General features: G+C 34.2%; 1 non-coding gene across 1 annotated transcript; it reads right to left on the bottom strand.

Annotated features, from left to right (window-relative positions):
* Nucleotides 1–16,334: 16,334 nt before the first annotated feature.
* LOC115455998 lies at nt 16,335–16,441 on the bottom strand. Its single transcript, XR_003939841.1, has one exon. It is a non-coding gene; the product is annotated as a U6 spliceosomal RNA (small nuclear RNA).
* Between the last annotated feature and the right edge of the window lie 881 nt (nt 16,442–17,322).

Below are 17,322 nucleotides of genomic sequence, written 5' to 3'. Positions count from 1 at the left end.
AATAGTATTGGAGTTTAAATCTATGTTAACTGTTAGTTTATAGCATATACTATGTTGCAGTTTTTATAAATACTTTCATAGGCAAGGATTAGTTTAAATACCATTATATATGTCTATTTCTATTGTCAAGCGTCGGTGTAAAATCTGTTTTTTTCAGCTCGACACATATTTTTGCCAGTGTAATTTTTGGATAAGACAATTTTTTTTTTTGACTCATCGACTGCGTACGCTGAATAATTTCGGGAGCATCGACTTTCGTAACATCAGTCATCAATTTAAACCGTACCAAGTATCAACAGTAAAACGGACCGATCAGATATTTTAACAAGCTCACAGATTCCTTTTGATTGATTAACTTTTATCATTGCTGAGTTAGTCTTTTTTTATTGCATTGAATAGACGAGCTTGCCGTTTGCCTGAAGGGAAGCGACACAACCGCCCATAAACAGTAGAAACACTATCTAACAATACTTTGCATTGCAAAGTATTGTTCGGTATTCCAGTGCGCTCGCCATCCTGAGACATGAGATGTTAAGTCTTATTATGTCCAGTAGTTACACTGGCTACTATGTCCGTCAAATCGAAATACAACAGTGACTACACACTGCTGCTTGGCAGCAGAAATAGGTATTGCGGTGGTACCTACTCAAGCGGACTCCCACATAATAGAGACCTATTACTAGTGCCTCGGTGGCGTAGTTGTATTGCATGTCCGGTACAATAGCGCTCTGAGGTCCTGGGTTCGAATCCCGGGTCGGGCAAAGTGATATTTGGGTTTTTCTACTCAGTATCAGCCCGGAGTCTGGAATTTGTGGCCGATATGGCGATAGGCTCGCCCCCTATCACATCATGGGACGGAACATAATTGGCGAAAAGTGGGTGCCTTGGTTGCGCCTCTGCATACCCCTTCGGGGATAAAATGCGTGATGTTATGTATGTATGTATGTATTACTAGTATAATTAAAAATCTCAAAGCAAAGTTTATAATAAAAATCATCATCAATCGTACCCACCTAGGCGTACTCTCTTATATGAGAGACCTACCAGTAATGAGATCTTTATTGAAAACCGCCGTAGCAGAATCAATTATCATTCATTACACCACAACTATCGATCGTAAAATTATAAAACAAAAGACGACCGATAACGATGACGAAAGACTCGTAACAAACATAATGAGTCGATGTGAGCCTTATGTTTGCTTTAGATAAGGGTTCAGATTGTATGGCACAACTTATAAGCTAAGGCGGCATGTAATTATAAGAAAGTTTAGGAAATGTTGAACGGATTTGAAAGATCTTACGCTGGATTCATGTACAGAATTTTTATTCCGGGGCTTGTATACCATATTGTATACTTGTGAAAGATCAGGAAATCAATCAATTGGATCACTTAATCTTAATTCTTACTGATATTATAATAAAGCGAATTCTTGCGAAAATGTTAGGATTTATTGGGATGAAATTTGGCACATGGTTAGATGTTCTTTTCTTGAATTAGCGTAGAAGCTTAAAATTATTTATATTAATATATTCGAATATTTATTTAATTACTGGCGTCGACGTACGGATGATTTTATCGACCACTTTCACCACATTGATCTAGAGACTGTCGTAATGGAAAAGGCTTTTCACGTTTGAGTGATTAAATTCACTAAAACTTTTCTCCACTAATCTTAATATTACGAAGAAAATCCCCTTTTTATCGCTGCCAGTACATAATTTTTCTCTACTAATCTTAATATTAAGGAGAAGATCTCCTACTTTCTCGCTACCAGTACACAACTCAGACCAAATATAAATAGATAATAAGCGCATGAGCCAACGAAAGCTTAATAAAACGTGTAATAATTGTAGGCTGTATTCTTATGTGTATAGTTTGTAAACTCGATAAGGGACTCTTTGTTCCCAGTTTGTTGCCTTATGAATCATTGAACTATATATCATTTGGATAAGTCAAACTATGATGATATGTAAGAGGAGTAATCATCTCTCGTCAGTTGACATGCTATCTAGATCTTAATATCAAAGGCAAACGGGTCACTTTTCTGTGCCAGTAAAAAAAAACTTAAATGATTACACTGCAAAGCTTACTTTTGCAGGTTTGAGAGGATTTTAATTTAAGATCCTTCGCAAAAAGAGGCTATCTCAATCATCATCGATTTATTTAGTATTTAATTAACCTTTATTTTTTATTAATTATGATTACTCACCATCAAAAATACTTACTATTTTATCTTCTAAACGAAAATAAAACTTAAATTCAAAGTTACACAATATATTTTGTTACACAGTATTTCAAATTACATATTAACAAGAACAAGGTGTGGCACATTACAAACCAACAATAAATAAAACAATGATATGTCACAGTTTGAAAACACTTTATAATTATTTATTGTTCCACTGAGTTACTTGCTAATGGACGCATAATATATGCTAATTGCGGACACGGAAACCTTGTAATTATTGTGCATAAATAATGTTCTATTTGTGCGATAAATCTGGAGCTTTTAGGAAACATTAGTATAAAAAGAATATACCACTCCCTAAATGAGTCAACAAAGGAATGAACAATGTATTTTATTTTTATACCCAAAAGTAAAATGAGTATTGTCATAAATTATTTTAAAGGAATATTATGTATGCATATTCGGCACGGAGATAGCCTAGTCGAGAGTGGAACGGACTGCCGAGACCAAAACGCAAGATCAAATCCCAAGGGCGCACACTGACTTCTAAAATTATGTGTATTTTTCCTGAATTATCGCTTGCTTTAACGGTGAAGGAAAACATCGTGAACAAACCTGTATACCTGAGAAGTTCTCTATAGGAATTTTGACGGTGTGTAACGTCTGCCAATTACGCAATAGGCCAGTGGATTTAGACCTCGTAAAAGAGGCCCAGCTGTAGGACGGTATTCTAATACAGGACTAATATTATTATTATTACCAACCAAATCTTTGCATTATGTAGGGCTCGACTGCGTTCGTCACCCTAAGACGATATTAAGTATCATCATGCCCAATAATTTTGCCGGTGCAAATATCCTGCAACAAGGAACACAAGAGTGTATGTACACTGTTACTTGCCAAAAATGGATGTGGGTACCCAGATGGATCCGTACGAGAATCCTACCATCAATATTAAAGTATATTTTTATTTATATACCCTTTCCAAGATATCCTCCTGTATATGTTACCATCATATTTCGTCAAAGGATACCATTTCGGAGTTTCAGATGGTATGAATTTAAAAGCTCCAAGTATAATACATTGCGACACTCGTCAGTTTAAAGCTAGATTATAAGAGTAGTGACCCTATTTAAATAGCCAAAAGTGGAGGCAGATGACCTAGTTTATATTGATCCGAAACGCATTAACGAATCTTTAATTTCATACAGTTTTCCATAAGATAGTATGATGGTCGAGCCAGGGTTGCAAACAAAACTTTTTGAACCTGGTTTGAGAAGTTGATGGTAGGATATATATATCTGCAGGGATAGAGACCCCATAGACAAGGTGTAAAACCCGTCATAGTAACTCACATACATATGTAGAGTTCCAGGATCGGACTGTGTGTGTCCTTAATCAAGCTTAGCATTACGTCCGCCTATGTACAATACTTAAATATATGTGAAGTAATAACAAATATAAAAGTAATATCCGATTTCAAACAGGCCGGCATAATTGTATCGACTGGCAAGGGTAATCACCTCTTGTCAGTTCACAGCTATCTGGACCCTGCTCCGCTTACCATCAGAACCCATCCATCTGCACGAGGTAATTTCCTTTTCGCGTAAAATAAAAAAAACACTAGCTCCATCATTCAAAAGTTACAGCAGCAACCATGAATCATTTTCAGCTCCATTCTACTATAAAATTCAAACGCACACTGGTTCTATTTCACATTCACAGACAATATGGCGATATAAAATTCCTTTGTGTTACAAGAGTCAGTGAGTCATCCACTCGCCATGCGGGCGATGGTAATTACGGAAAAATTATGGAAACTCATCGTTTTGCACTATAAAGGGTATGGGAAATGTGCTGTGCAATTATTGTGTTGCGTATTAGTATTGACAGAGAAATAATTGCGTGTTTATATGTCAGGATTATGTTTTGTTTGGTTCTTGGCTTGTTTTTTATTCTGGAAAAGTATAGGCTGCAAGACTTTTTTTCAAATAACATTTATTGTAATGTAATTAATTTTTAATTCACTTTAAGCTACCAGAAATAGACGTAGGATAAAATATTTTCAACAATATGTTAGGTAATACAAGTTTACCGACTTTAAAATCTATGGTTATTCCTTGTAAAGTGTGCTCCTTTAAAAACCTGTCATTATGGCGTTTAAACAAAATATTTTTTCTACATATCACCTATACACCAACTATTAGTTCCACTAAATTTTAAGGGATGTCTCAAATTTGCCACCGACCCTATGCAAATGAAAAATACCAAATTGTGGTTTAAATAATATTCTTTCACATTATCACCTCCAAAATTAAACCGAAGCTAATAATGCAAGTCGTGAATATTTAACCCCTTTTCAATGCATCGATACTGACGCGAAGTATGATCATTTGTGTAGCACCCTTATCTTCAATTATTCACCTTATAAGCTTTACTTAAGGGTTCAAATTGCCTTGTTTGCATCTTTTAAAAAATCAGACACGTAACTAATCGATGAACGATGGGCGCATTGTTAATCGCAGGTGTTCGAATGATTTGGAGTTTTTTTGTCCGCGTCGGTGCGTGCAACGGCCCACTGTGCAACGGTATTGTCATCCTATACAGGGTTAATGTTTGGGTGTCTACGTCTGTTTTAGTAAACAGTTATTAATATGTTTTTTGTTGTCATTATCTTGATTTTATAATAAGAAACGTTCTAAGAAAAAAATCAAAAAAATGCGCGGAAAATTAGAAAACTTAACGAAAATATTAATTTTATATTTTTTGAAATAACTGTCAGCGATTGACAGAATGCGCGTTGCAAATTCATAGTCAAGACGGGACGTCTGTCGGGTCAGCTAGTATCTTTAAAAAAGCAAAATATTCATGGACGTATTAAAATGTCAGTCTACAAAATTTTCTACTACGAAAGCATGCGACACAATACATGTGACAGTTTCCTTGCTTCTTTGCATTCCTGATTCATATCTAGCCGTCCCGCCTAATCCGTACGGCGTTGGTAAATGAGTATTATATTCCTTACCAGACAGCGGTGACACGCGAATCTAACAATAGAGGGTAGTTTCACAAACAATAGAGACTTTGCATGTACAGTTGATGTGCAAAAGTGTTTGGAGTTAAATGTTATGGATATTGAAACATGTGATTATTATGTTAATACCTATATGATGCAATTAGGTTTCATATTCTTTTAAAATTAATGAAACTTTTTTTGCTGATAAAAGATAAAAGTCTGATTATATTGTCCCTATATAAAAATAGTTTATGTCCTTCCCAGGGTGTCAAACTATCTTCATACCAAATTTCAACAAAACCCATTCGGTAGTATTTGAGTTTATAGCGTGACAGACAGACGCGACGAAGAAATTTGCTTTATAGTATATAAGGATACAGTTAAAAGTGTCTCATAAAGTTATAAGCGATAGCGATAGATTAGCGAAACCTTGAAGTGATTTTCCCGCGACAAAAAAAGACCACTTAGGCGACGCATTCAATATCACATCAAACATCTTCTTTACCCGGTTATACCTTACCTATACACCAGTGCATATCACTCAGCGTGCATTTGGCTGCAATATTCATTAACCGCTCACAACTGCTATTAATTCGCGCCGGCATTGACGTGAGCTATTGTACTAAGGTGCTGTGATGTTACATTATTGTTTTGATGGCTTTAGGGTTGGGGATGCATTTGTATCGCAAAATGTTTACTGTAATTTTTTTTATACGATTCTTGATAGAGATAATGTCTTAGATATGAGGAATACTATAAAATATGGGAATAAGAAATGCCTGATTTTTTTATTGCTTTGAATGACGAGACGAGCTTACTGTTCGCGTGATGGTAAGCGATACGAACGCTCATAAACAGTAGAAACACCATCCATTACCTTTAATTACAAAGTATTTTTCCGTATTCCACTGCGCTCGCCATCCTGAGACATGAGATGTTAAGTCTTATTATGTCCAGTAGTTACACTGGCTACAATGTCCTTCAAACTGGAACACAACAGTGACTACACACAGCTACTTGGCGGCAGAAATAGATATTGTGGTGATACCTACTCAAGCGGACTTCCACATACGAGAGACCAACCACCAGTATAATAAAAAATCTCTCAAAGCAAAAAAATGTAAATCGCCATCTATTAGGGCAAGCCAAAAACATTCGTAATACCAAGCACAAAACAATACTTTCGCGTATCAAAGTGATTATTGTATAGCATAGTAACAATGAATAAATTCCTCGATAATGTCAAGTCTGAAGAATTCAGTATCAAGATCTTGACACTGTAATGTAAATATAGGCAAATGTAAAATGCTCACAATACTGTAACGTGATAAACACTGTATCCTAAACGTGACTACACGTCCATCGTGATTAGACGTATGATTTTAAACGAATATGGTAGATATTTTATTAATCTCTTGAAGAGAAGATTTAATAATTGAAATATGATTTGTTTTCTTAAGTTTACGCGAATGTTAGACATCGAAATAGAACTAGTTTTGGGGTTCTATAGCTCTATTATATTAGGCTTTATTATGTTATAATTTTCTCTCAACATTTCGAAGGCTTGCCATCATGGTCTCGGGGCGGACCACGATTGATCACAAAAAGTATGGTTTACTGAATACTAAGTAAAAGTCACTGAAAACCATATATTGCATTGGTTTTCAATGGAGAAACACTATGAAATATTTATCGATTTGTAAGTAAAAAATACATTTTTATCAACATTTAATTAAATTTTTATAATTTTGCGGAACTATTAAAAAAACCTTAGGCTTAATAAGTAATCGATTTCATGACTTCACAATAACATACTAGTGTTTACAATTTAGAATATTCTTTCATTTTGTTTTATAAAATATTATTTTATTTGTGCTAATATAAATAAATACTATCAAAAGTAATAAAAAATAAACATCTCGACTAGGTTCAAGTAAAATTCTCCACACTGCCTCAACCCTACAAAAGCTGAACTAGCAGCTTTGTGCGGTATCCAATGATTAATTGCATCTATGAAGCGTTGGTAATTACCGGCTCTGGCGTGGCCGCGTGAAAAACTACTGAAAATACCGCTGAAAACTGAAAAGTTTAATTAAATTGATACGTTAAAATGACTGGGGCGGACCGCCTTTTGGTTGTGGGGCTAATGGAATGGCTTATCATTAATTTTGTATTGGCTTTTTGTTTCAATTGCTCAATGTGTGAACTCTGGTATACCTGGTTTGTTGGTAAATGCTTTATATCGTTATATGGGCAAACATTTTATTTTGTTTAAATTGTTAAACGCTCTTTTTACAGTAAACATTATATTAGCCAAATAATTACAGAATACAATTTTAAACATTCTTTTGACAACCTCCAGCCAGAGAGAATAATAATAGAATAGTCGCCGCGTGACATATCTTCTCTTCTGCCAGCCAGACCTCGCAGCCGAATACTTCCGTAAACGCCCGATGTCATCGGCTAGGATAGCGGCGCGTAACATCGGCTTATTCTGCAAAGTGAATACCGTAAGGTATTCACAAAAATAAATTTGAGAAAGTAGAACTGAATTGGGTACCTATATTTTAAACAAATTGGACCCAGTAACACAAATCAGAATGCTCATGGCTGCACACAGAATATGATCAGAATGCTCATGACTACAGACAGAATATGATCACAGACAATGAATGACAGAATATGTTCATGGTCACAGACAGAATACGATCAGAATGGTCATGGCTGCAGACAGGATATGATCAAAGGCTCACGGCCACAGTCAGACAGATTAAATAAAATAAACAGTTACGCACGTTCGCATTGTCAGCCTGAAGTGTTGCGCCACCGATTTGACTTCACATGACTCCAGTCATTCCTGTCTCCAATGATTTAGTTTCTAAGAAAACACCCTCTCCAGTGAGCCAAGCAGCAGGCATAACGAAGTTTTGTTATGAATGTCGTGAATCGTACTAATGTGCAGACATCAATTCCATATGCATTCCCAACATATTTACTTCAACAGACGTAGACGTTGCCATGGTAACTAAAATCTGAGAATCTGGTAATTTTAATTTTGGCATTCAATGATTCATCACAGATTTATTTCGATAGTTCTCTTCACATTCGCATTCAATGTAACTTCAAATTATGCATTTGTGTAATCCCACTTCTGAATGTTAAACGCTCTTTTTACAGTAAACATTATATTAGCCAAATAATTACAGAATACAATTTTAAACATTCTTTTGACAACCTCCAGCCAGAGAGAATAATAATAGAATAGTCGCCGCGTGACATATCTTCTCTTCTGCCAGCCAGACCTCGCAGCCGAATACTTCCGTAAACGCCCGATGTCATCGGCTAGGATAGCGGCGCGTAACAAAATATTTTGTAGTAGGTAGTTTTAGATAATTTTTTTTATTTGGGCATTTATTTTTGTATTCTATTCTAATTTCTACTTCTTCTTCTCTATACTGTTCCATGTTTATATGGGAAGACTACTTTCTCCTTACTTTTCGGGAGTCCTATCATTTTTCTCTTTCTTTATAAATAACATCTTTTTCACAAGTGTTTTTATTTTCTATGACATTCTACATCTATTTCAACGGTAGGTTTAGATTAAGGCCCATTAAAATATTATTGACTTCAGGATAATTTACTATACGCAAAAATAAAAGAGAAAGAGGATTTAAGAATTAGTCAACTAAGTACTAAAAGTTTAATTTTATTTCCGCTCTGCGTCTTGAATCCAAGTTAGTAAAGGTTTCGTTCACTGCAAACATGATTACAATATCAATAACAAACCTAACAACCCCAAAATAAACAATTTAGCAAAATTATTTTGGGAAATACACACACGTGAAAGTCACACACTTTGCACTTGTTAATCCAGCTGATTTGAATATGTCGATAATCATTTATTTCGGCATACATTACACATACTTTCCATTTAGTATTCTCACACTCAATTAGGCGTTAGTTCGAAGATTTACATTATTTTAATATTCACCATTTGTCACACTTGAGTTATTCAAATTGGCAATTGTGGCTTCGTTTTTTCCATTGTTCCGTCCATTCTTTCTTCGGATGATGTATTTTTATATCAACATCATTATTATTGATAGAACAATTGATGGTTATCATTACTTCTTGCTTATTATAGTGTTAGGTAATGACTGCCTCAGTGTCGTGGTTGTATTGCGCACGCGGTATGAATGTCGCGCTGTGGTCTCGGGTTCGAATCTCGGGTCGGGCAGTGATATTTTTCTGATCAGTATCAGTTCAGAGTTTGGAAATGTGTCGGGGAAATGGCAAAGGGCTCGCATCCTATGAGCTATAACATATCTGTGGAAATTTGGGTGCTACGCGTCTGTTACCCTTGAAAAGGGAAAAGGGCGTGATGCTATGTATGGGTAATAAAATATAAGTTCTGGATCATTATTTGAGTACTGTAGATTCTTTTAATTAGCGTATAATCAAAACAAAAACCTCATAATATGCATTGCTAGGTATTGACATTTTTAGAAGATATTTTTTGTCACTAGTCATAGTATCAATACATTATAATATATTATGTTTAAACAAAACAATAACAAAATGCATGAGTCCGAATCGCACTTTACCGTCTTATAAATTTTTATAAAATTTAAATATTACTTCAATAGCAGGTAAGACATCTGATCGCACATACTTAACACCCTTAAGTTAATGCAAATTTGCAAATTTTGACTCTCACACATTGTAACTAAGTGTCATCTCATTTGAATATTCCACGGTCAATTTCATTCGTAAACAGTGTACAATTTGTTTCATTGATATTTAATTCAAATTCTTGATCGATTGAGAGGGAGATATGAAATATAATGCGAGGGAAAGAGATGGAAATATTAACGTTTTCCAGATGATGAAATGACATGTAAATTTAGTCGATTTTTGTAATGTTCCCACAGGATAGTCTGGGAAGAGATTGTGATGTCGATAAACAGGATGCCGCAGGTGAAAATCAATAGTTTTGATTATGATGTTTGAATGACGTTAAAATGCATGAGAATATAATAAATGGAATAGATTATTAGTTATTATTAGATTACATTTTAATTTCATTTATTTACGCGAATGTTAGATGTTGATATGAAACTGTTATTTATATTACCATTTTCTCCCGACGTTTCGATGATTTTGCAGCCTTCATGGTCACGGGGCGGACTGGGGTGTTGGTTATCCGCTTGTGAAAGTTACAATATTACATTTTACAACTATACAATTAAAAAAAATTGCTTGTGACGATCCGATCTAAGAAGAATGAGCTTACCGTGTCTTGAAGTCTTTTGGGTTCCGATTTAATTAAATATAGAACCAGACCACAGGCTTTTGCAAGCTTTTAAAAATCTTCTCTATTGAAATTCGCGTGTTTTCTTAGTAGCCTCGCGAATCATCCTAGTAGAACGTCAAGAGAAAATAATATAAATAACTGCGATCAAATCAGTAAAATAATTTTATTTCAAGATTACCTTGTGTTTGCGGATTTCTTTATAATGTTCCAAATAAGTGAAATAATTTAAAAACTGGTCCACATATTGACAAATTTTATTTTTCTATTCTTCCAGAGAAAGGGTTATATACGAATTAGCACAACATACCAATCTATAAAATACAAATATCACGACTTACTCATACAATACATAATTATCTCCTTTGTTACGCCTACATCTTACCCAAAACATCAGCGCCTTCGCAGAAACACAAGTTCGATTAATCAATATTTCTGAAATATTTGCATCATTTATTAGATTTTTATTGCTTTGAATGACGAGAAGAGCTTGCCGTTTGGCTGATGGTAAGCAATAGGACCGCCCATACACAGTTGAAACACCATCCAACACCTTGAAATACAAAGTATTGTTTGGTATTCTACTGGGCTCGCCATCCTGAGACATGAGATGTTAAGTCTTATTATGTCCAGTAGTTACACTGGCTACAATTTCCTTCAATCCGGAACACAACAGTGAATAAACACTGCTGATTGGCGGCAGAAATAGATATTGCGGTGGTACCTACCCAGGCGGACTCTTACATATGAGAGACCTACCACCAGTAAAAGCTTACTAAATACATAATATATATTGGACATGATCTACGTGATTGCCTTGATGGCATAGTTGTAGTACTATACGACTGTAGTGACAGGTCTTCGGTTCGATGTCTGGGTAGGGAAATAATTTTGGGTTTTGCTACACAGTATCAGTCCGGCCTCTAGAATTGGTGATATGGCGATAATCTCGCTCCTATCACATCATTAAACGGAATACAGACGGCGGAAAGTACCCACTTTGTATACACACACCAGTAGAGCTTCTGCCTACCCCTTCAAAGATAAAAGGCGTGTATGTAATTCAACTACTATTAAGTGATTCAAAACCTAAGAAACTTATTATTGCTTCGAAAAAAACATAATGATACAATATGCGACAAAATCTCAATATTTCGTTATCTTAAAATATCACAATAATCTCATACAAGTTACCGTCAAGCCTCCTTTGTCCCTAGTATTGACCTAAAAAATAAATAGGTCAATAGCAACACCTTGGCAGAATAAATCAGCGTTGCATGTCAAGACTAATGTATTACTAATGGCCGGATACTTGGCATTTGTATTGAAGGTTCTAAAAAACATCTCAAATACGGGTGAGGTCTATATAATAACGCAATATTTCTTTTCCCGACCGAGAATCGAACCCGAGGGGCCAAGACCCTTGACTGCAATACTGTTATTGCAGTCATACCGTAATAACAATGCCGCTGAGGCAGTCAGTTTAGACAGTAGTTAAATTATATTAATCACATTCAATGACAACCCATGTCTTTGGCCAAGCCTATTATTTTTGTTCTCTTATATTAAAAGTGGCAAGCTTAGGACCTATCATATAATACTTTAAAAATTTAAATTTCGAACAAATATATTATGTTCAAGTGTAAAAACATAAAGTTTATCAAATCTTAAATATGAAATCAGAAGTCAACTTAACTCAAAATCATTACCAATAACTACAATCAACTTCTATCTACATTTTGATTAACTTTAAAACAGGAAAAATTCAACAGGTTCACATTGATTACGAGGAAAAACTGACTTTTCTAGATACAAAAATAAATGTTGGCGTCGGCAAAAAGTCGGGTAGACCGGAAACAGTTCGCATTCTCAGCGCATGAGGTTTGTGCCGCCTGCTCTCCTGTGTTTTGACTTAGCAATAAACACCTACGTGTAGTTAAATTATAGTTTAAAATGTTTTGGCCTTGTTTGTAGATCTACTTACGTCATTAGATAATATTATGTTATAAATATGTCTACAAACATTTTTTTTTGGAACATCTATTTATCAACCTTTGCGTGATGCAGAGATGAAACAAAGTAAATAAAAACATAAATAAGATACTACATATATTATACAAAACATACATATTTATATAGACACGAATATACTAATTAAATAAAATACATATTACTTAAACATTATAAATTCCTGAAAATATAATATAAGTTGTATATGAGTATCTAGGTAAAATATTTATTTTTATTTATTTCTTTAGTACAAGGTAGAATTTAACGAATAAATACTCTTACAATTATTCAAGAAAACACCTACTATACAATATATTTTTAATAGGTATATAATAATAACAATAATATCAGCCCTGTATTATATACTTGCCCACTACTGAGCACAGGCCTCCTCTATTACTGAGAGGGATTAGGCCTTAGTCCACCACGCTGGCCTAGTGCAGATTGGTAGACTTCATACACCCTCGAAATTCCTATAGAGAACTTCTCAAGTATGCAGGTTTCCTCACGATGTTTTCCTTCACCGTTAAAGCAATCGATAATTCACAAAGAATACACACATGTTTTTTTAGAGATATTGGAGGTGTGTACCCTTGGGATTTGAATCTGCGGACATTCGTCTCGGCAGTCCGTTTCACAATCAACTAGGCTATCGCCGCTTTTTAATGTGTGATATATCGAAGACAAAAATGGAACCCACTTAAACAATAAACTTTTTGTAGCACGCTTTAGGTTGCTCAGGTCAGTTATGTTTTGATTTTTTACTGCGCACATGGATGAGTCATGGTGCAATGTTCGAGTTTTGTTGAGGAGGGTGTGGCGAGTGAGAGAAGTTGCTTTAAGATTAATTGTTGGAATTTGATGAACGTATTATGTATACGACTAGAGGTATATATGTGTAATTGGCTTTAAATAAGAGCTATAATGCGATGAATTACGTTTTGTCTGTCTGATTTATATAAACCTACAAAGCGAATCGCAACAAACTTTTAAAATTATTAAATCTAATATCTACCAACTTACTGATTTGTAATACTAATGACAAGATTGCTTTTAAAATCTTATCTTTACCTTAATGTCTACCTACCTGCTTATAATCTGTAATATGTACTAGTTTTACCTTGACTACTTATTCTTTGTGTCAATGTGGGTTCGAATCCCGAGTAGGGTCAAAAGTAATTGTAAGTTTGTTTTTTCTTCTTAAAAATTACTCAGTCGCCGCTCGGAGTCAGGAAGTTGACGGTGTGATACTCCCATTCCTCGGAAAGCACGTAAGTCGTCTTGCACCTGATCTCTTTCCGGTCATGTCGTACTGCCGTCTCACCAAACTATGAGAGTGAAGGAACAGAGAATGCACATGTGTATTGCGCACACAATTATACACTATAATATCACCTAATATATATTTATATTGTATAGACGAAATATTATGCTTACCCAAATAAGCGTAATACAAAAGCGTATCTGATTTCACGTCGCTATATTTTTATTTGCCATTGACCTCTATGTATTCTCTTACATTGCAAAATATCATGACAGATGACTCACAACTTGTTACAACTTTTTTTTGCTATCAAAATCGTGAGAGTGATACTCAAAAAAAATGAAAAATAAAAACGACTCTTCATCTTCAGGAATTGAGTTCAAAATGCTTTAATTCGCGTGAACTTGCTACTTTTTTCTGTCTGGGCATATTGAAGCACCCAGTGTTACTGCAGGTGTCTTTCGAACAAAAGGGATTAGGTTCGGTACCGGCTCGGTGTTTTCTATGGCAATTTTATAAAAAAAGGATACCTTAGGCAGTGAAGGGTTTAGATTTGAATGAGGAATAATCGATACGTCTGAATAAAAATTAGGCAATCATGAGATGAATTTTAAATTTGTTGTATAGAAGATAGATAATGGCTAAGTTTTTTATAATCAGTATTATAATGGCTTTAGACTAACACTTAAGGGTTAATCCTGGAAACATAACATAACCTAGATTTCCTTACATATTATTAATATTTAAAAAAATAATAATGCCTATGTGCCACTGCATATTTTTATATTAAAAACATTAATGAACATAAATAAATTTTTGAGATAACAATTCCGATCAAACGGCTTTTTACCCGACTCCAAAGCAAGGGAAGGTAATTATTTAAACACCAATTTTTTATACATTTAAATAATACCACATCTATACACACTATAACACAAAGTCCCGTTTTCTGCCTGTCTGTATGTTATCGATTTTCACAAAATCTAATGAACGGATTTTTATGAAATTTGGTACAGAAATAGTTTAAGACCCTGGGAAGGTTATAGGCTATTTTCTATCCTGAAAAAATATACAGCGGGACTTTTATCCCGGAAAACTCCATCACGTAGGCGAAGGCGCGAGCAAAAGCTATTAGATTATAAATTTGAAGATAATCTATCATCACAATACTTTTATTTATGTTTTTGAATTTTGATAGTGTGGATTTATCACAGACGGTCCGTAAAAAAGGGAAAAGGCAAAAACTTGGCTCCGCGAAACTGTGCAGTCACTGTCATCAATCAGGAGTAATGGTCGCAGTCTACCAGGTTACGTGAGAGTACCAAATATAAAAATCAGTTGCCACGTGTTGTATGGTCATCGCTTGGAACACGGCTTGGCTGATTCCTTTGTTGTCTTCCTAATTATCAGGACAAGATTTGTATTAAAGTAATCTTTATATTTAGTAAATTGTTTTGACGTATCATAAGTGCAACGTTGTTCGCCTAGGTGATAAATAAAGTATTTTATTTTCATTTTTATTTAAAGAATAATTTTCGAAAAATCAACGGGAAATGTTGGCAATTTGGGTGATGTTTTGTTTGGAAATATTTTTCGTGCACCTTTGAAGTCACCTAACAGATTTCAATGAAAATGTTTGCGAGAGTTTAATTAATTCCAGTTTGTAATATAGGATAATTTTGGAAACTATAAATCGTTGAAATAAAACTATTTTACGGAGTCCGCCTGGGCAAGTACCACTGCTATGTCTATTTCTACCATCAAGCAGCAGAATGTACAGTTGTGTTCCGGTTTGAAGTTGTGTAACTACTGGACATTATAGGACTTAACATCTCATGTCTCAGGATAGCGAGCGCAGTAGAATACCAAACAATACTTTGCAATTCAAGGTGTTGGTTTTTCTACTGTTTATGTTCGCTTACCATCAGGCGAACGGCAAGCTCGTCTCGTCATAAAAAACAACTTAAGGTGGTAGCTCAAGGTCCATTTTCATACATTTTGTTTCGGCTTTAATCTGGGTAACTAAACAAGTATTGGCAAGTAAAGAATTTAAATTCACGTCTAGTTAGTGATTAGTTCTCGCAGTTGAAAGAAAAATGTAAAAATAATTAATAATCTTGGATATTTCGGCCTTTAAAATTTAATATGAGCTACCACCTTAACGTAATCAATTCTGCAAACGTTTATTGTGCATTTTTAATTTCCATACAGGCAATGCGGTCGACCTTTATTTGAAAATAATAACGTCTGTTCAAAGGGATTCGTCACACAGATCGTTTATTGATACCGTATTTTAAAGGTGTGTTTATAATTGTAATTATACAAGCAATTGTTAAACTTGCAAATTAAATTTAGGATGTTTCGTTCCACAATTATAAATATGCTATTCCTAGTATAAGTAGGCTATAAAAATTAATTTATAATAAGGAATCTCCAATCGTAACAATAAAATTTCTTACTGATCTGATTTCGCAATATTTTAATAATATCTATAAGTTAATGAGTGATGCTTAGATGTATTAACAGAATTTTAATATCTTCAAAAAATGTGGAACGCTTCACGATTTTGCGTGTCATCCTTGCGCAGGGGCCATGCTAATCTTCTCTGTATCGTTCCAATTTTAGTATATGTACTGCCGAAGCAAGTACACTTATCCTGCTATTCGCTTTGTATATATACTTACCGCGCAGAAAATGTTACTAGCGCGATTCAGAACTTTTAGCAATATACAAAAAAATAGCGATATTTGGTCTAAATTTTTTTAAATATTCGTTTTTATTAAGTATATGCATATCTAAACTTATGATTTAATTATTAAAATAATAAATTTAGCAACCGCAAATCATATATTTTGGAAGTTTAACGTACTTTTTAAAACAACGCCATCTATCGGTTTATGTTGCAACCCACAGTACCGTAATTATTTATCTGGCTATAATAATAATATACACTATGACGCATTAGAACGTTAAGTTTATATAAATAATTTTTTAAACAATGAGTGTTATAATTAATTAACCTGGAATTAAATCGGCAACCTTCAAGTCCCTACTTACTCTGCATTCTTAACTCCAAAGGTAATGTGCAATTAATGCCAATGTAAACACATCCTTACGGACATAATACCAAGAATTGGATACGATTTGTGGCTTTCAAAAATGGCCGCCAAAGTACAAACGTCATTAACCGCAGTATGTGGATTTGTAAAAACATTTCGTAGTAAAATTTAATTCATTTCTATTGAAAAATAAATAAAAATTTTAGTGCAACGTCCTGTGTTTTAAATTAATTGGCTTGAGAAATAAATTAATGGCTTTAAAATTGCGATCTAAAAGGCTAATGAAGTTAAAATTAAGTAAGGAATTTTATATAATTTTATTTATTTAATAATGGACAATTTCCGAAGCAATTAAAATATACTAACTCTTATTTTGCTACTTAAATCTAATAATCGAATTGTTCTCTTTGTATAACTATTTATAATATTCCTTTAATAATAATCCTATTATGTTTTAATATGAATACACAA

Source organism: Manduca sexta, chromosome 6, assembly GCF_014839805.1.
Source record: "Manduca sexta isolate Smith_Timp_Sample1 chromosome 6, JHU_Msex_v1.0, whole genome shotgun sequence".
NCBI classification, from domain to species: Eukaryota; Metazoa; Arthropoda; class Insecta; order Lepidoptera; family Sphingidae; genus Manduca; species Manduca sexta.
The sequence above is the reverse complement of the archived record's forward strand: the minus strand, read 5'-3'. Positions and strand labels throughout refer to the sequence as shown.